At 35.0% G+C, this 7,649-nt stretch overlaps 1 pseudogene; it reads right to left on the bottom strand.

Moving 5' to 3' along the window:
- Positions 1 to 5,509: 5,509 nt before the first annotated feature.
- Positions 5,510 to 7,507, bottom strand: LOC123940727 (annotated as a pseudogene).
- Positions 7,508 to 7,649: the final 142 nt, after the last annotated feature.

Genomic DNA, 7,649 nt, shown 5'->3' with positions numbered 1-7,649 from the left:
TACTGCATCTTCTTTATCCATTCATCTATCAATGGACACAGGTTGTTTCTGTATATTGCATATTGTAAGTAATGGTGCAATGAACATGGGGTGCATATATATTTTCAAAGTACTGTTTTGGTTTTCTTCAGATAGGTGCTCAGAAGTGGAATTGTTGGATTCTATGGTAGTTCTACTTTTAATTTTTTGAGGAACCTCCTCACTGTTTTTCATTGTGGCTGTACCAATGTACATTCCCATCAACAGTACACAAGGGTTCGCTTTTCTCCACATCCTTGCCAACACTTGTTATTTCTTTTTTTTTTTTTTTTTTTGATAATGGCCACTCTGACAGGTGTGAGGTGATATCACAGTGTGGTGTTGAATTGCATTTCTGTCATGATTAGTGATGAGCATCTTTCCATGTACCTGTTGGCTATTTGTATGTCTTTGGTGGGAAAATGTCAATATAGATCCTCTGTTCATTTTGTAATTGGAGTTGTTATTGTTATTGAGTAGTATAAGTTCTTCATATATTTTGGATATTAACCCCTTAACAGTTATATGATTTATAAATATCTTCTCTCATTCAGTAAGTTGCCTTTTTAATTCATTAATCATTTCCTTTTTGTGCAGAAGCTTTTTAGTTTGTTGTAGTCCCATTTGTTTATTTTGCTTCTGTTGCCATTGCCTTTGGTGTCAGATCCTACACACACACACACACACACATTCCACCAAGAGAGATGTTAAGAGATGTTTTCTTCCAGGAATTTTATGGTTTCTGCTTTTATATCCTTCTATCCATTCTGAGTTAATTTTTGTGTATGGTATGAGATAGTGATCTAGTTTCATCCTTTCCATGTGAATGTCCGGTTTTCCCTACACCATTTGTTGAAGAGACTGTCTCTTCCCCATAGTATATTCTTGCCTCTTTGTCATAAATTAATTGACCATATATGTTTGGGTTAGTTTCTGGACTTTCTATTCTGTTTTATTGATCAGTATGTCTGTTTTTATGCTAATACCACACTGTTTTGAATACTATATCTTTGTAATGTAGTTTAAATCAGGGAACGTGATGCTTCCAGCTTTGTTCTTCTTTCTCAATATTGTTTTGGTTATTTGAAAATTTTTGGTTCCAAACACATTTTAGAATGCTTGTTCTATTTCTGTGAAAAATGCCACTGGCATTCTGATAGGATTTGCATTGAATTTGTATATTACTTAGGGTGGTATGGACATTTTAATGATATTAAAAGTTTCTATCCACGAGCACAATATATGCTTTCATTTATTTGAGTCTTCAATTTCTTTCACCAATGTCTTATAGTTTTCAGAATATATGCCTCTGACAGTCTTGGTTAAATTTATAACAACTATAATTTTTTCATGCTACTATAATTGGGATTGTTTTCTTAACTTCTTTCTTATAGTTTGTTGTTAATCTATAAAAATGCAATGGATTTTTGCATATTGATTTTGTACCCTGAAACTTTTCTAAATCTGTTTTTTTTTTTTTTAAGCTCTACCAGGTTTTATTTGGTGAGGTTTTAAGCATTCTCTTTCTATATGATCATGTCATCCATAAATAGTAATAATTTGCTTCTTCCTTCCAATATGGAGACATTGATTTCTTTTTCTGTTTAATTGCTCTGGCAAGGATTCCACTACTCTTTTAATAAAAGTGACAAGAGTGGACATCCTTGTCTTGTTCCTGATTGTAAGGGAAAAGCTTTTAGGTTTTTGCCATTGAGTTTGATGTTAGCTGTGGATTAGTCATATATGACCTTTCTTATGTTGGGGTATGTTCCATCTATACCCACTTTTTTGAAGAATTTTTATCATAAATGTATGTCAGATTTCATTAAATGCTTTCTATGCATCTATTGAGATGATCATACGATTTTTATTCTCCATTTTGCTAATGTGACATTGATATGCAGATGTTGAGCCATCCAGGCATCCCTGGAATAAATCCCACTTGATCATGGTGTATAATCCTTTAAATGTATTATTGAATTTGGTTTGCTAATATTTTGTTGAAGACTTTTACATTTATGTTCATCAGGGATATTGGCCGGTAATTTTTGTGTATATGTGTGTTGTCCTTGACTGGTTTTGTATCAAGTTAATGCTGACTTCAGAAGATGAGTTTGGGAGTGTTCCCTTACCTTCAATTTTTGGACGAGTTGAAAAAGATTGACATTAATTCTTAGATGTTTGGTAGAGTTTACCAGTGACCTATTTGGTCCTGGGCTTTTCTGTGTTGGAAGGGTTTGATTACTAATTCAGTCTCTTTATTCTTTACTGATTAATTTAGATTTTTTGTTTCTTCATGATTCAGTGTTGGTAGGTTGGATGTTTTAAGAAATGTAACCATTTCTTCCAGGTTATATAATTTGTTGGCTTATAACTGTTCATAGCTGTCTCTTATGATTCTTTGTATTTCTATGACATTGGTTCTAACTTCTCAGTTTTCATTTTGACTTTATTCACTTAGGCTCTTTATTTTTCTCTTGATCTATCTAGCTAAATATTTACCAATTTTGTCTATCTTTTCAAATAAATAGTCTTATTTTATTGATCTTCTCTATTGTCTTTTAAATGAATTTCATTTATTTCTTCTCTAATATTTATTATTTCCTTCCTTCTACTGACTTTGGGCTTTGCCTTTTTTATTCCTTTTCTAGTTCCTTTAGGTATAAATATAGATTTTTTGAGATTTGTCTTGTTTCTTGAGAGAGACCTTTGTTGCTATAAACGTCACTCTTGGTACTGACTTGCTGCACCCCATACATTTTGGTATGTTCTCTCTGTCTCAGGGTATTTTTTGGTTTCTTTTTTGACCCATTGGTTTGCAGTAGTATGTTGTTTTATCTCCTCACATTTGTGATTTTTCATTTTCTTCTTATAATTGATTTGTAAATGTATACTATTGTGGTTGAAATGATTCTTGATTGATTTCAGTCTTCTCAGGCTTACTGAGGCTTGTTTTGTGGCCTAATGTATGATCTATCCTAGAGAATGTTCCATGTATTCTTGAGAAATATATGTAGTCTGCTACTTTTGGATGGAATAGTCTGTATACATCTATTATGTCTATCTGGTCTAACGTGTCATTTAAGACCCATAACTCATATCTTTTTAAAAAATATTTATTTGAGAGAAAGAGAATGAGAGAGGGAGAACATAAGAGGAGGGAGGGTCAGAGGGAGAAGCAGACTAACTGTTGAGCAGGGAGCCTGATGCCGGACTCAATCCAGAGACTCTGGGATCATGACCCAAGCCCAAGGCAGTCACCTAACCAACTGAGCCACCCAGGCACCCTAAGACCCGTAACTCTTAATTGATTTTCTGTGTGGATGAACTATCCATTGAAGTAAATGTTGTATTGAAGACCCCTAATATTATTGTATTGCCATCAGTTTATTTCTTTTATTTCTATTAATATCTGCTTTTATATTTAGGTGTCTATGTTGGGTACATAAATATTTACAAATGTTATGTTTTCTTATTGGATTGACTCCTATATGATTCTATAATGCCCATCTTTGTCTTTTATTACAGTCTTTGCTTTAAAGTCTATTTTTTTCTAAGTTTCTCTACCCCAGCTTTCTTTTCATTTCCATTTGCATGAATTGTTTTTTTTTTCTTTCCGTCTCTTTCAATAAGTATTGTCCTTACATCTGAAGTGACTCTTGTAGGCAACATATTGATGGGTCTTGTTTTTATAAATTTAGCCACACTGCATCTTTTGGTTGTAAAGTTTTATCTGTTCACACGTAATTATTTTTAGGTAGATACTTATTGACATTTTGTTGTTTTCTGGATGTTTTGTACTTTCTCCCTGTTCTTTTATTCTTCTCTTGCTTTTTACCCTTGTGGTTTGATATCTCTAGTATTATGCTTAGATTCTTTTTCTCACTGTCCTTTTGGTATTTTTTTTTTCTTTTTGTACTTTTTATAGGTGTTTGTTTTATGGCTACATATGGTTTTGATGTCACATTTTACCTCTTTATTATGTGTATCCCTTAGAAAATTATTGTAGGTATAGTTATTTCCACTATTTTTGTCTTTTTAGCCTTCCTACTAGCTTTAAAAATGATTAATCTACTTCCTTTATTATATATTTACCTTTACCAGTGAATTTTTTGCTTACATTATATTTTCTTGTTGCTAATTATTACCTTGTCTTTTCAGCTTAAAGTAGTCCCTTTAACATGTTTTTGTAGGGCTGTTTTTTTTATGGTGAACTCCTTTAGTTTGTATTTTTCTGAAAAACTATTTTTTCCCCAGCTATGTAATGATAATCTTGCTAGGCAGAGTATTCTTGTTTGGAAAGGTGTTTTTTTTTTTTTCTTTTTCTTTCTTTTTTTTTTTTTTTTTCCTTTTAGTATTTTGAATATCATGCCACTTTCTCTAACCTGCAAAATTTCTACTTAGAAATCAGCTGATAGTCTTATGGGGGTTCCCTTATATGTAACAAGTAATTTTTTTTTCTTATTGCTTTTAAGATTCTCTTTTTATCTTTAACTTTTTTAAAACCGCATTTTATTTAAGTTGAAATAAACTGTACAAAATTGATTTTTTCACCAAAAATAACAATAATATTTTCTATGTTATTCCTAGATAAATCACAAAATACTTATTTTTGTAAGCTTTCCAGATTGTGTTTATAAATCAAGATGAGGCAGTAGATATAGTCATGGAAAAAGACAGAGGAAAACAGACAAATCAGTTGTTAGTATCCAGATATGTTAGTATCTGATCCTGTCTTGACCATGAACAGAGGTGTTCAATATATACTGGCTAAAACGCTTATGAAGGTGTAGGTATTCAGTGTATATTTGCTAAAGAACTTATGAAGATGTAGACTCAACAAAGGAATATAAACAGCAACAACCCAATGTGGAGCAACAATGGCAGGCTCTCCATTCAAACTTTAACTGTAGCTTGTTATTTTAAGTTCATTTGACAAAGACAAAAATCTACATGCAATCCTTGCTTTGCAGGCTCACACATTTCTCCTCCCTCTGTCTGGGGACTCCCTTAACTGTCCATTATAGATTTTTAACATACTAGCACTCCTACTATTCAAAGGTCATTCGTGAGCTTCATTGTAACATTTTATAAAATGTATTCTTTCCTCCCACACTCTTCAAAATCTATATCTTCAAGAACTGATCAAGAACTGATAATTCAACACCTGACAATCGGATTCAGTGATAATAAATGTTGTGTCTAAAATGACTTAACAATAACAATTCCCAAGTGCCATTAGCAGAGATCTCATAGAAGTGTAATGTGGCACTTCCAATGCTATCTTCTGGAAGAACAGATGTCTCCAAAGCATGAGAGTTTAAACAAGGGCCATTTATCAAAGGCTAATGTGCTCAACGAGAGGTCAATAGGTCAAGATAGTGATTAAGTGGCCTACATAAACATGATGGCTTTTCTGTAAGATGTTTTCAAATTTCTTGCAGATTTTTCCTTATATCAAACACATGAGAAAGACTACTTTAAAAGTCTCTTAGGTACTTTCAGTGTTTTCTGAGTTATCTGTAAGAAGCTCGGACTTAGTTGTATAGAGTTTGACATATATTCTACCATTAAATGCAGATCATGTTTTATATCAAATGTTAAGCAAATGTTAAGCAAAGCCAAGTTACTTGACCTTTGGTGTGTCAAAGTGTTCCTCAGGTATGCTTTGAAATGCTTTTGCCCATTTTCATAGCATTCATTCTCAAACCTTCATTACAGGAAGAATACATAGAACTTTCAAGCAATGCATAAACATCAGGGAAAAACTTGATGTTTGGTGGATCCAGGGTTTCATAAATGGTGGATGGAAGCTCTTTATCTTTCCCTCCATTTTCCGCCTTGATTCTCTAGCAATGCAGCTCAGGTGAGAGTGTGTTGGGATGGGGCAAGTCACTTCTGTACATGTCAGTATGGTGCTCCTCTGATGTGTTAAATTTGAGCTGTCCCATGACAGAGGGTACAGGAGATAGGCATTTAAGAGCTTTGAGGTGCTGTTCTGATATTATATCTTTGAGTTCCTGAATAATGTGTTTCACTGTTGGAACTCTTAGTTTCTTTATAGTAACTCCCAGAGGTGAGCTGAGATTCCAGATTACCTTGCTGAGCTCTGTGGAATTTCCCAGGGAGTTTCATCTGAATATCAAGTTTACTTGCCAATTTTGTGGCTTGTTCAAACCAAAATTCACGAGAAACTTCAGTATTTCCTACCACTTCATTTAGTGAATGCAGCACTGCAGTCAAGCTCCTGGCTGCTAAGAAGACATTTGAGGTTTTCCCTTGGAGATTTTTCCAAAAGGCTCGTGTGAAAGGTAGAACATTTTCAAGATCAGCAATGGTAATGATGAAATCAAAATCTGTTACTGCACTACAGAGCATAAAAGTTCAACCATCTGTATAGTCATTCCATCTAATATTTGTGTCACTGTTTATACCATCCAAACATAAAACAAAATGCTTGTTGGTGCACTAAAATTTCAAAAGCATCATGCTTGCCTGTCCACTGAAAATGGCATATTTCCTTCAGTTCTTTACCCTTTTCCTCATTGTTCTGAAAGAGACAGCAATTACACTGTCAAGCTCCAAAAGCAGTTGTGGAGATGGACGGAAGAAAGAAGAAGCTTCCTCAATCATTCCTAATGCAACAGGTACTCCCACAACAGGCACTGATTTTGCCAACCTCATATTTAAGGCACAGGAAGAGCAAAATGTATAGACAGCTTGGGCTCATTTCATTCATAATAGATTCATTTTTTAAAATTCTCTTTTTCTTTTGCTGCTTTGTTTGGGTAAGTTCTACCGTCCTGTGTTCCAGACCACTGATTTGTTCTTCTGCTTCAGCTAGTCTGCTGTTGGATCCCCTTAGTGTATTTTTCAGTTTAGTTATTAATCTTCAGCTCTGTTATTCCTGTTTGGTACTTTCTTATATTTTTGTTCTCTTTGTTGAAGTTCTTGCTGTGTTCATACAATCTCTCCCTGAGTTTGGTGAGCATTCTTAGGACAATTACTTTGAACTCATTTCATTTTTTTTCCCTCCCTAGGCTTTTATCTTGTACTGTCATTTTCGACATAGTTCTGTTTCTTTATTTTGCTTGTCCCTCTACCTTTGTTTCTATGTGTTAAGCAAAACAGCTATTTCTTCCAGTTTTAAAGGGGTGACCCTATATGGGATGTGAACCTTACTATTTAACAATGCCTTAGCTCTTGGTTATCTCTCAAATTGTCTCTCTGATTGTTTCAGGCCCCTGAAGGGCAGAAATGCATTCCTTCCGTTCACCAAAGCATGGCACTCAGGGTAATCCCCTGTGTGGGCTGCATGTGTCCTCTGGCTTTGGGGTGGTTTGTTGGTGTAAGGGGCAGGGTGTTTACCTGCTGTTTCTGGTGTGGCCATAGCAGTGGTGTGGGTAGACTCACCTGCTACCTCTGGTGGGGCTGCAGCTATGGCACAGGGAAGCGGGGCACTTGCCCACTGTCTCTGACATGACAGCATCAGTGGTGTGGGGGGTATGTTTGAGCCAAGGAAGCTGCTAGGTGGGGTGGGTGTTTCCCTGCCACACCTGACAGCAGTGCAGTGGGGGCAGCACTAGCTGGTTAGAGTTAGAGTACAAAAGTAGTTTCCTCCAGCCTTGGTG

The sequence above is a fragment of the Meles meles genome, chromosome 4 (assembly GCF_922984935.1).
Source record: "Meles meles chromosome 4, mMelMel3.1 paternal haplotype, whole genome shotgun sequence".
NCBI lineage: Eukaryota > Metazoa > Chordata > Mammalia > Carnivora > Mustelidae > Meles > Meles meles.
This window is presented reverse-complemented; position numbering and strand designations above follow the sequence as displayed.